Source organism: Buceros rhinoceros, unplaced genomic scaffold, assembly GCF_000710305.1.
Source record: "Buceros rhinoceros silvestris isolate BGI_N320 unplaced genomic scaffold, ASM71030v1 scaffold5853, whole genome shotgun sequence".
In the NCBI taxonomy this organism is placed as follows: Eukaryota; Metazoa; Chordata; class Aves; order Bucerotiformes; family Bucerotidae; genus Buceros; species Buceros rhinoceros.
The window spans coordinates 25,255-25,660 of NW_010404092.1; positions in this window are offsets into that span (position 1 = coordinate 25,255).

Below are 406 nucleotides of genomic sequence, written 5' to 3' on the forward strand. Positions count from 1 at the left end.
TGAAGCGGGAGCGCGGTGCAGGGGGGGGAGGCCAGCCGGAGCACCGCACTGCCAGGACGGGCAAGGAGGACAGGGAAGCCACTTACTCAGTGCATTTCTATGACTCATCTCTTCTATTTCAGGGAGCAGGAGAGCTGGAGGTCGGGCTGCTGCCACCAAACACAGCTAGAAAGCCCAACAGGAGATTCCCAAATTAATGTAAGGAACTTCTACTCAGGAGCTGGAACAAGAGCAAAGTGAGGCAGAGCTGAAGCGAGCTGAGAGCAGAGAGATGACACTCTGCAGAGCTCCTCTGAGATATCTGCTCCTAAATATACTTCAGCAGCAGCAGCATCGCATTCTAGCGACTTGACACCAGCGGTGGTGTTGTCCAGTCCTGTTTAAACACATTAGCAGCTACTACCAA